Here is a 10,918-nt window from a genome sequence, read left to right on the forward strand (position 1 = left end):
TCTCCGGCTGCCAGCCAGGACGCGGAGTGGGGACGCACCCAGAGCCCCGCGGGGGCCCAGGGCTGCGCGAGAGACACGCGCTCCCTGCTCGCTGTGCCGCGGGTGGAGCGCCTCAGCCGAACGCCAGCCCCCCGAGAGTTCTTTTCTGGGAGGCGACGTGAAGAATGCTGGAGTCAGACTCGCCAAAGCGGAGTGAGTCTGGGTTGCTTCAAAGGGGAGAGACAGAGCGAGAGGGAGGGGGAATGAGGTTAGGGGCAGGTAGGTGTCGGTGAAGGGCTTCAGAAAATGCTCCTTTGCAAAAACCCGGAGAAAAACGTGGGCACGGTGGGTGGTGGGGGGTGTCAGGACACTTATCCCTGGTCTCTTTTAAAAAGAGCGATTTTGATTCCTAATTGAGTTAGCTTTCATGGTGAATTAACCAGATCCAGGGCACAGGGGTGGGGATAATCCCCATGGAAGCTGTGCCTGTTCCCCCCCCCCCCCCACGTGGACCTAACTGGTTCGCAAACTTTCACAGCAACAAGGGCGGTGGGAGAAGTGAGATAAAAAGCATCGACTTTGACCTTGGGAATATAACAAAATGTTTAAAATATTTTCAGATTTACGCTTTTAAAAACAGCAGAGCTTAAGACCTCTTCCCATGTCAGGAACAGCATCTTTGCAGGTAATTGCGAATTAGTAAAACACACACACACACACACACACACACACACACACACACCCAGGGAAAGATTAATCGGTGCCTGGGTAGAGAAAGGAGGTGCATAATGGAAGCCCAGACCCCCACGGAACACCCTGAGCGCCAGCGCTGTTCAAAGATTTGGAGTATTTCAGGCATTGAGAAAATCTGTTTCAGAATAAAAGGACTCGAAGCTTTGAGTGGCTACTTTGTGGTTTTTTTCTTGTCCTCCGTTGGATTTTTAAACCCTGTAGGGTAACAGCTGCCCCTTGGGAACAAGCTCAGGGCGCGGAGAGGCCAGAAGCAGTAAGAATCAAGAGGAACCCAGCGTATTTCGGGTGAAGGAGGTCTGCAGGCGGGCGCGGGAGGCAGGAGAAACCGACGCTGGAGGAGGGAGGGCAGCGCTCTGGAATCTCCCCTGGGAAAGATCTGGTGCCTGGGCCGGTCGGGACCCCACTCAGAGGAATCCCCTGGAGGTCCGCTCCTGGGGGGAGGGACCCCTTGGCGTCCCAAGAGCTGAGCCGGGGCCGCTCCCTTGTCAGCCTCGCCCCAAGTCCTCTGCCCGGATTTCGTGCCTGCACACCCTGGAGGAAGCGGTCTAGGGGCTAAATGGGCCCCTACCGCCAGCAAGACGGCCGCCCTGGCAGGACGCTCAGGCCGGGCGCCCTCAGTGCCGGGAAGCGGGGGTGGGGGGTGGGGGGGCCGCCGCAGGAGGCAAGGGGGTTTGCCCCCTCCTTGCCCGGGGGGGGGGGCGGTTACAGGGCAGGGATCCCAAGGCGGGAGGCTATTCTTTTGCTGTTTGGGGTGGTGGAAAGTGGGGGTGGTGACGGTCTCCCCTCTTCTTCCAGATTGGCCCATGGAGCCCAAAGTTGGGACCCCATACGTGCCCTCAGGGGAGGGAGGGAGGGGTCCTTTAATCGATGCCACATTTACGGAGCCCTCACTGTTTGCCTGCGCTGTGCCTTGCTTTCCCGTCTGTGAGATGGGCTCCACGGCCGCATCTCCTCAGCACAGCGCTGGTAAACAGTAGGTGCTCAGCGGTTTCTCTGCTCTTCCCACTGAGCCTCCCCTGGGGGGAGATACCTTATTCTCACCATCATGCAAATGTAGAAGGGGGCCGGAGAAGTTAAGAAACCCCCCTGAGGTCACACCGGTGGCTGGCTCGGCAGGGAGGCGGGGCTGCGACCCAGATCTCCTGCCACCGGATGGCCGCACCCTGAGGGCACGGAGCCCCTGAGGGGCCTGCTGACTGCAGAGGGTGATGACGGTGGAGGGATCCCCCCCCCCCCCCCCCCGACCTCATCACTGCTGTGGGTCAGAAAATCGGCCCCCAGCCGTCAAAGGGCCAGAGGCAGCTCCCCTCCAACCCGACGCTCTTCTCCCCAAGTGGGTGCCAGGATCCCGTGCACACTGCCCGGTGGGGCCCGTTTCAGTGATGGCAAAACGGAGCCGGCCGGAGGAGGAACCCGTCCAGCTACGTGGGCTCACTCCCCACTTTGGGTCCACTCCACCAAGTCTCTGGTTCTGTCCAGCCACGTCCCTAGGCTGGGGCCCCACAGCCTTTGGGGACCTCCACGATAGATAAGGGGACAAGGAATCTCGACCCCCTACTTCCCAAACACCAGGGAGGAGGGAGCAGGGATGCTCCCACTAATAAGGATCATGGATCTAGTCTTCTCAACTGCTGTCCCTGGTCCTGCTCTGCAGGTGAGGAAGCCCTAAGCACAGAGACGAAGGCCACCAGCACCCTCGTCACACAGCAGCGGACCCAAGTCTCAATCAGGCAGGACTCGTACTCCCAACAGCTCTCTCTGCCTCAGTTCGCATTCAGGGGGCCCCTCACCTCACCCCCAGACCCTGCCAGGGCCCTTCCAGGCTTTCTCGTCTGGTCCTCAGCCAGCTCTGTGGATGGGCACTGACCTCATCCCCTCTCAACACGAAGACAGACACTGAGGCACCCAGAGATTAAATCATTTGCGGAGGTTGTCTGTTCTGTTCACCTGCGGCCATCTCCAAACGGCCCCAGGAACCCCAAAAGGGCCCCCCAAACGACCCTCCCCGCTGTCCTGGGAAAGCCCCATTCCAGGGCTAAAGGAAATGAGGTCTGTGACCCGCTCCCAGGAAAACCGGACGACGCAGAGAAACTTCCATGCCCTGTGGCCACTGACCGAGTGCAGGGAGCCCCGGAGAGAAGGGTGCCCCAGCCTCTCGCCCTCCCTCCCTCCCCATCTCTCTCCCTCTTACACAACACTCCTCACTGCCTTCTGCGGCTCCCTGCCTGACCCCCCCCCCCAAGGCCCAGGGCCACTGTGTTCTAGATGCCCCCTCCCTAAGCAGAATCCGTCCGTCCACCTGATTTCTGTTTCTCTCTCTCAACCTTGGCTTTGCTCTCAGTCTGTTCCTGCCTCTCTCCGTGTGTGAACCAATTCTCCCGCAATCGGAATGTCTCTTGAAGTCTTCCTCTGTGTCTCTGACTCCAGGTGTCTCTGGGTTCTGATGACCAAATGTCCTCGGGCCCTTCTCTGAGGAGGGGAGGGTGTCCATGTGTCCCGGGCAACTGCACCTCCCTGCTCTACGTGCCGAGGCCAGGCTGCCCGGCACCCCGCACCCCACGCGGCTCTGACTGCCCCGGGGACCTTTCGTGCAGGCAGCAGGCCCAGGAGAGCCCTGTGCCTTCCATGCCCGCCCACGCACAGACCTCTCCAGGGTCCCCGTGCCAGCAGAGTTACAACCCGGCTGGGACAAAAGGACCCGGCCAGACCGCGGGGGATGCATGCGCGGAAGGAGGGCGTCACCTCCGTTTTCTCAGCCAGCCTGGGCTGCGGCCGGCCGAGCCCTCAGGCTGGTGAAGCCCCTTCCCCCATCCCTCCCTTCCAGGCCGTGCCGCTGCTGGGCCCATTTTGTCGTCTCCCTAAAAATAACACTTGTCTTCACCATTGCCGACGCCCCGAGTGGGGACGCACAGAGCACCAGCAGCTGTGGTGGAGGCCGACAGGCAGGCACGTTCTGAGGGCTCTCTGGCGGCTTTCTGGGAGCAGACGGGGCTGCTTTGGATTAAGGAGCACATCTGAGCACTGTCTCCCTTCGTCTCCCCACCTGGCCTGGCCCCCCAGTGCCTCAACCTCATTCTTCTGACGCCCCCTTCCCCACTGGCTGTGCTGCGTGGTGTCTCAGCACTCCCTAAATCCTGAGAAAATACAAAATACCTGGCCCTTGAAATTTAATTTATATTCTTCTCTGGGTTGTCTGTCTGTCTGTCTGTCTGTCTGGTTTTGGAAACTCACACAGAATTCATTTGCGTCCTCCCACCGCACTGCCCCTCCCGTCTCAGGAGGACCGAGCTCTGCCGGGAGCCAAAGCCCCTTCCTCTCTGCTGCACCGTCTGGCTTCGGTCTGCCCCCTTCCGTGTGGGTCCTCTGTTGGAAAACTAAGCGTGGGAGGCACCCCGTCCCCCTCCCGCGGGCGCACACACGCACGCACGCACGCACGCGTGGGAAGGAGCGTCTTCGCCCTGTCTTCCTGAGCACGGCTGCCCAGCAGCCAGGGAGGCCTCTGTGGGGAGACCAGAGCTGCCGGCAGGCCAGGCATCCGGAACAGAAGCCCCAGGACGCTCCGCGACCCGGGAGCGGGCTCTGCTTCCGGGCGCAGCCTGCACTGCTGATGCCAGAAAACCCCCAACAATCTCGCAGGGAACAGAGCCGCCAATTCCTGGGCGTCAGTGTTGTCAAATACCTCACCGAGGGACGTCATGGAAAACGCGCTCTGGGCTCAAGTGCCCACACTGGGGCAAGCTCAAGGCTGTGGCCCCAAGCCTCAGACTGTTTCCTTCTTCTTCTTCTCTTGACCAAAACGTGAGCGTCGGGGAGCGCTCTGTGCGTCCCAACTCGGGGAAAACTACCCGCCAGGGCTGGGTGTGCCGACCCTCCCCACGGCTGCTCCCCCCCCCCACCCCGCACGGCCCTGGTGGTCCCCGTGGGTGGGGCTCCCAGGCCCCAGCTGAGTGGGGGCCGGAGGGCACTGCCACTCTCTCCTCCTCGCCTTGGGGTCACCGAGAAGAGAACGACGCGTCTCGGAGGCGGAGGCGGGGCCCAGAATCAGGCTCGCTGCTCACCTCAGAGCAACACAGGGCGCTGGCGGGGTTGGGAGTTTGGACGCGCAGAGGTGGGAACAGGTAGGGGAGAGCACCCCAGAATGAGGCGAGCACTGCGATCAGATCAGCTTTCCCGGTGGCCCCAGCACGCCCGGGGAACTGGGGCTCCCGTGATTCAGGGCCCCCCTTCCAGGGCGCCTTCCACACGGCCCTGAGCCCACAGCCTCTCCGTGACCAACACAGAGGCACCTTGTCCCCACACCTCCGTCCGCCCACCCTTGCCAGGACGACGGCACAGAAAGGTCACTCTGTGGTCAGAAGAATAACGCAAGAGGGTCACTTCCCTCCCCTGGGACCTGAGCCGAAAAGAGACTCCCCTTCCAGAGTTACGGCTTTGCTTTGTGAGCTAGCGACTGGCCCGGGGAACACAGGCCTCGACGGTGCTGGTGGTGTGGTCACTGCAGCTTCGTTCTGCGCGTGAGCTCTCGCTCGGACCCCGCCACGTCCTTCCGTTCATGCGGCCTGGGTCTCCCGGGCACGTGCCACACCAACCCCTCTCCCACGATGGTCTGGACACGTTTTACGTGTTCGTGTCCATGACCCATGAGACCATACACACACCCCCCGCAGCAGTCTGTGAAATTCTGTATCGCAGGGTCCAGAGAGCCTACAAAATTCCGTGTCTGGAACCCATTGGATTGTGTGCATGCCCCGGACTGGTGTGTGTGTGTGTGTGTGTGTGTGTGTGTGTGTGTAATGTGCTGCGTCATACACATCTTGTAATCGTCTGTATGCGGAACAGCTCACGGTCGAATACTCTATGCGCGTAACGAGCGCTGTTGACTGAATCTTACGGCCCTCCTTACACAGGGAGCTACTGCACCACGCTCACATCCTGTGACGTTGAGACGGGAAACAAGTTACATGCGCAGCCCTCACCCTGTTCTGTGCACACAGACCTTATGCCATACACCTGCCTGGCACCATAGTGCCCACAGGACACGTCTCCGTGGGCCTCCTCTTACCCTACTCCCTCTCTATGTCTCGAGGATTTTTTTTTCCCTTTTTCAGTAAACTCTGTGCCCAACATGGGGCTCCAACTCGCGACCCCGAGATCAAGAGCCACGTACTCCACCGGCTGAGGCAGCCAGATGCCCCTAATTCCTGTGGTTTTTTTTGCCTCCTGGACAATATCCTGCATATTGGCACGCTACGTGTGCACATCCAGCATCTGCAGAGAAATAGCCCATGTATTTTGGGCACAAATCATCCTATAAGGCAGGGAAGGGGGGGTGACTCTCTCCTGACCCTCACATTTCTCCCCACAGTCCCCAACCCCAGGGCCACATTTTCACCCACATACCCCACCACTGCCCCCTCGGGTCTCCCTACTGACTCTCCCAGGCCAGGCAGCTTTCCTGACTGCCCAGGGTCCACCTCGGGCCTGGGGTCCAGCCTGCCCTACCTTGTGTCGCCTTTGGACATCATCCGGAAGGGGTTCGAGGGAGCAGGGATGAGGGAGGCTCGGGGGCCCCACGCTAATGCAGAGCAGGGGTAGTGGGGGACAGGGCGGCTGCCCTCTCGGTGGGTGGTCGGCTGCCGCCTTCGCCCCTACCCCCTCCTGCTCAGCAGGCCCGGCACAATCCGAGATGGATCTGGTTCCCTGCTCGGGTTACGGCGCACTCTCACCCCCCGGGCGGCTTCACTTAGCAATTAGCCAGTAAAAATACCTTGGGCTTGGGGAGTGGGACACAGCACAGGCGTGTCTGTTTTTACACTCCCCCCCCCCAATTTAGGATTCCTGGGGCCAAAGCTGGGGTGCAGATTTGATTTGGGATGGAGGGGGTGTCTTTCTGGATCTTTAAGCTAACTAAGAGCAAAATGCTGCACTCACCCCTGTCTGTATTTCCTCCCCCTGTCCCACGGGCCCTGGGGGTTCTGTTTCTGTCTCTATGACAGCCTATGTCTATGACTGCCCAGTGCACACCACAGCCCTGAGAAATAGCGGCCATTATTTGTACCCCTTTTTAGATGAAAAACCTACACCTCATGATGATTACAATAATACTGTTTCACATTTTAAAACGATCTGCAACATACTTGAACGTTGCTAAGAAAGTAGGTCTTAAATGCTCTCACCACACAAAAGAAATGGTAACTATGTGACAGAATAGAGGCCGCCGCAACACATAAATGTATCAAATCAACACATTGTACACTTTAACTTTACACAATGTTATGTGTCAGTTACAGCTCAATAAAGCCGTTAAAAACCAACTGATCCACCAACAACCACCTCCCCCCAAAAGAAACTAAGGCATAAATAGTTTAGGCAACATCCCTACATGGTGAATGCTGGATTGGAATGTGGCCCACGATCATCCCCGGTGTACAGGCAGAGAGAGGGTCTCTCTGCCTTTCCCGCTGCAGACCCTTGCCCTGTGGCCTGGGGCTTAATTCCTGGTTCTGTGGTCAGACCTGGATTCGCAGCTGGGCTCTGCAGGATGACCCAGGACTCAGAATAACCTGACGGTGGGGGGGGGGGACCTCTCTAAAGGGAGGGATAACGTGAAGCTGGTAGCGGCTTCTGTGAAGGTTAAACAGGTATCTTTGAGGCATTTAAGCTGGGTCCTGGGTTCATGGGTGGGAGGTGGTGGGTTCATGGATAGGCTCCAGGTGTTTGGTGGGACCTTGAACATCATTCTATGAATGTCACTGGTATGTGCCTTTTGGAGCGGGGGAGGGTGGATAGGATACAGTTTTCAATAGTTTGTCAAAGGGATTCACAGCCCTTAGAAAGGTTAAGAACATCCAAGGGTGTTTATAAGGTTAGGATCAGCACCTGGAGAGAGCCAGCGGTCGAGAAGTCCTGATGTTATCACCGTGTCGGTGACAGCGGCTACTCTCTTGTCATCACCAGTTTCCCAACTGGTCCCCGTGCCTGTGCGCCTGGGAAGCAGGGGCCGTGGGGCCACAGAAGCATTTCTAAATTCATTCTCTCCACTCTCGGCCTGCACTGAGGCGGCTGCGGGAGGGTCAAATGCAGTGATGCTCTGTCTTGGGTGGTAGACAGAAAAGAGGGAGAGGTGTTCTCCTGGCAGTGCTGGCTGATCCAGGCCAGGGCCGTAGTGGGCCTCAGTTTCCCCACCCCAAAGCGCAAGGTCAAGCGAGGCTTCTCCCGCCAACGCCAACGTAAGAGTTGAGAGGCTAGTCTCCGGGGCATACAGAAAAGCCTTCCTTGCTATGGATGTGGTTTTCCCTACAACTGGGGGGTCCCCTCCAAATTACAGAGCTGGGGGCTCATTTCATCTGCCCTCTGTCTCACACCCCCACCTTCGCCTCCCTCCTGGGTGGAGATTAGGGAGAGCCTCCATCTGCAACATTCCTGAGGATCCCGCCACCGCCACCGGCCCCCTCTCCCTGGGCCAGGTAACCGCTGTGCTTTCCCTGCAGAGTCCAGTTTGCTGTCAGAGTCTGAGGGGTAGGTGGAGGCCAGGTGGGGCCCCAACTCCACACTTCCTCCCCAGGAAGGCATAGCTCCCCTACCCCAAAACACCCCCAAGAGCCCCCGGAGGAGCCAGTGAAAGGTCCTGATTTGCAGGAGGGAGGAAATGATCGGCGGGTTTGGCCAAAGATGGCACCCGCAGCCCCCTCCCAACTGGAGAGCACCCGGGAGGGAAGGGGCTAGTGGAAAAAGCGTCCCCCGATTTCAAGTTCTAAAGACCCCCCTCTTTGAAGGCGCCCCATCAGCAAAACAGAGGCGTTACTATCGCTTTCTGGGAGCCGCTGGGTTCGCGCTGGCTGCACCCCTAGCTGGCTGGGGAGCGTGACAGCCTCCCCCGCAGGCCTCTCTGCTGAAAGCCAGATGTTCTCCCAGCAGCTGGCGGTAGCGACCCCTTCTTGGGAACTTCCCTCCCCGCACCGCTAGGGCCTCCTAGCCTGTGGCTGCTGTTTGGTCCAAAAAAAAAAAGAAAAGAAAGAAAGAGAGAAAAGAAAAGAAAAGAAAAGAAAAGAAAAGAAAAGAAAAGAAAAGAAAGAAAGAAAAGAAAGAAAGAAAGAAAGAAAGAAAAAGAAAAAGAAAAAGAAAAAGAAAAGGAAAGAAAAGAAAAGAAATTTGATGGAGAGAGGGCCAGAGAGAATTAAGAACGCGTGTGCACGCTAATGGAGGGGCTGCGCGAGCCACTGCGGGTGGACACGCGGCTGGCTGTGCGTGGGCAAATGCGCAGCGTAGGGGTGCGTGCACTTAACGGAAAGCGTGTCCTCTGCGGTGGGCAGGCCTGTGCGTTGGTGCGAGGGTTGGGGCGCCCGAGCTGTGCGAGGGGTGTTGGATGCCCAGATGTACCGGAGGCGGTGCGGGATGCTCAGGGTACCAGTGGCCTGTGGATGTCTGCCGGGCTGAGTTCAGCGGGGGTGGGTCTGCCTGTGCGCGCCCACCTGCGCGGAGATACAACCACACACAACGTGGTCACGTCCCCCACGCCCTTCCCCTGGGCCGGGGAGCTGGGCGGAGACGCAGCACGAAGGGGACTCTCTCCTCTCCTGCGAGCGCCACTCGGCCTGGGAAGGCGGCGACCGCGGGGCACGCTACGCCTGCGAGCCCCCAGCTCCTCGCACGGAGGTGCCAGGCGCCCCGAAGGCGACGAGGAGGCGTCTACGGCCGAGGCTGAAGGCGTCTGAGCGAGGGGGGTGGGGGGACAGCGGGGGACAAGGAAGCCAGAGGAACCCGAGAGGACGGCGGGCTTTGAAAAGCGCCGCGGGGCGGGCGCACTCCGAGCCCGGCATCTGTCTTTGGCCCCAGCTCCCGCCGAGGCGAGGCATCCAGGCTCCTGGCGACGACCCGCGAAAAAAACACCCCTCACCTCCCTCTCGGCCCAGGGCCCCGGCTGGAGAGGCTGGGCTCGGCGCCCCGCAGTCAGCGCGCGAACAGCACTCACCTGGGTCCTCGCTTGCCGTGTGCTGCGCCCAGCTCCTGCGTGGTCCCAGGCTCGGCGCCACTGTTCCCCACCCCCCCCCTTCCGCCCCCGGCCGCCCCCACCAGCCCCAGCCCCAGCCCCCACCCCGGGACTGCGAGGGACAGCGTGCGTGCGAGCCCCGTGCGGCGGACAGCCTGGCGCGAGAGGGCCGCCAGGGCCTGTGCTCCCCGCCCGCGCGCAGGCTGCCTTCCGGAACCTGGCCTGGCGCGCAGTGTCAGAGGCCCCGTGGCGGCGGCAGGCCGACCCACAGGGGCATTAGGCCAACTCCCCCCCGCGCACGCGGAATTCTCTATTATTATTAAAGAATCCCCCAGAACGTGTTTACGTTGAGCCGTATAAACTTCCTGCCAGGGCCTTTACCATCTACAAGAAATCGGAACCTGTTCTTGGAAAGCGGGGAACACCGACGCTGCGGGGCCAACCAGGCGGATTTTCAGTGTGTGCGTGTGTGGCAGGGGGTCCCCTAGGAATAGCGTGTGGGTTCAGACTGGAACGTGGCTAACGTACGCGTGAGCGAGAGTAGGTGCGAATTTCAAGCCCCGTGGGCTTGGTGTGTGTGCGCGCGCGAGCGAGCGCGTTACTTGGGCGCGCACATGCCTGAGCAAGGTGTGCGTGAGTGGGCACTCACGAATGGGTGTGAGTTTGCACGTCCGGAATCCTCATTTCCAGGGTTTGCACGTGCACCAGTGTACGCACGCGTGTGCCTGAGTGCGTGGATGAGACACGAGCGGGGCCGCTTTTTCCGGAAAGCCTGTGCGGTTTCGGTCCCCGCAGGCCCGGCAGCTCTCACTCGCTCCGGCCGGCCGGGCCCGCGGCGCCCGAGACAAAGCGGCCGCGACCCGCCCTGCGCTTTCGTTTTCCGCCCGCGCTCGGCTCCCGCGGCTGCCCGCCTGCTCGCGCGCTTCTGGGCGAGTCCAAAAAGTCCCGGGCGCAGCGCAGTCCTTCCCGGGGCGGGGAGAGCGGGTAGGCGGGCCCTCACGGGAACGGACGCCCGCTGGCCGCGGGGACCCGTGGCCGAGCCGGCTGCGTCCGCGGTGGCCACGGCCTGCTGCCCGCTGCTGCCGCCGCCGCCTCAGTCTGCGATCTGCCGCCGGGCCGTACCCGTCGGGAAAGGCCCTGGGTGCCCGCGCCTCGGGGCCGGGAAGGCGGGGGTGGGGTAGGGGTGGGGTGGGGGTG

At 60.6% G+C, this 10,918-nt stretch overlaps 1 long non-coding RNA gene across 1 annotated transcript; it reads right to left on the reverse strand.

Annotated features, from left to right (window-relative positions):
- Positions 1-7,570: 7,570 nt before the first annotated feature.
- LOC121009900 (uncharacterized) lies at positions 7,571-9,758 on the reverse strand. Its single transcript, XR_005780905.1, has 2 exons — positions 9,704-9,758; positions 7,571-7,822 (listed from the first exon to the last, which is right to left on the reverse strand). It is a non-coding gene; the product is annotated as an uncharacterized LOC121009900 (long non-coding RNA).
- Between the last annotated feature and the right edge of the window lie 1,160 nt (positions 9,759-10,918).

The sequence above is a fragment of the Herpailurus yagouaroundi genome, unplaced genomic scaffold (genome assembly GCF_014898765.1).
Source record: "Herpailurus yagouaroundi ecotype Mexico unplaced genomic scaffold, PumYag 190, whole genome shotgun sequence".
Taxonomy (NCBI): domain Eukaryota; kingdom Metazoa; phylum Chordata; class Mammalia; order Carnivora; family Felidae; genus Herpailurus; species Herpailurus yagouaroundi.